Below are 802 nucleotides of genomic sequence, written 5' to 3' on the forward strand. Positions count from 1 at the left end.
ATGGGGAGAGGCTGAGAGAGTTGGGGCTGTTCAGCCTGGAGAAGAGAAGGCTCCGGGGAGACCTTATTGCTGCCTTCCAGTGCCTAAAGGGGCTCCAGGAGAGCTGGGGAGGGACTTTTTACTGGGGCATGGAGTGACAGGACGAGGGGGAATGGCTCTAAACTGGAAGAGGGCAGGTTTAGATTAAACATGAGGCAGAAGTTTTTCCCTGTGAGGGTGGTGAGGCACTGGCACAGGTTGCCCAGAGAGGTTGTGGAGGCCCCATCCCTGGAGGTGTTCAAGGCCAGGCTGGAGGTGGCCTTGGGCAACCTGGTCTGGTGGGAGGTGTCCCTGCCCAGGGCAGGGGGGTTGGAACTCGATGATCCTCAAGGTCCCTTCCAACCTAAACCATTCTATGATTCTAACTCTGCTACAGATAAACACAGCTACCGTTAACATGAGATTTGATCAGGTCTCCTGTGGCCATAAGGGAGTCTCATCTTGGGTCCTGGGGCTGCTCCTTGATGATGGTAGGTCAGGACTGTCTGAAAAAGATGTTTTCTTTCTGCTCTCTTATCCACCAGTTACCCTTCATAGCATTTTGGTGCTCTGCAGAAGTCGTTTCTTCTACCCAAGCATGGTCTTTATTGTATCCTCCACAGTCAGCCAACTCTCACGGCACTTTTCCCTTTCACTTGTTGAGCTCTTCAAAGCTGCATTTGTCTGGATTGTTATCAAAAATTGGGTTTGAGGCAAGTGATACGTTGTTACTGGTCAGTTCTCAGGATGGTTCTGGTGTCTTCAGTGCTATCTGGAAGGGTAA

General features: G+C 51.2%; 1 protein-coding gene across 1 annotated transcript in view; it reads left to right on the forward strand.

The window, feature by feature from the left end:
• The window catches only part of ELP3 (elongator acetyltransferase complex subunit 3), a 103,722-nt gene that overhangs the window by 74,529 nt on the left and 28,391 nt on the right, over window positions 1–802 (forward strand). The window lies entirely within an intron of this gene.

The sequence above is a fragment of the Charadrius vociferus genome, unplaced genomic scaffold (assembly GCF_000708025.1).
Source record: "Charadrius vociferus isolate BGI_N301 unplaced genomic scaffold, ASM70802v2 scaffold41, whole genome shotgun sequence".
In the NCBI taxonomy this organism is placed as follows: Eukaryota; Metazoa; Chordata; class Aves; order Charadriiformes; family Charadriidae; genus Charadrius; species Charadrius vociferus.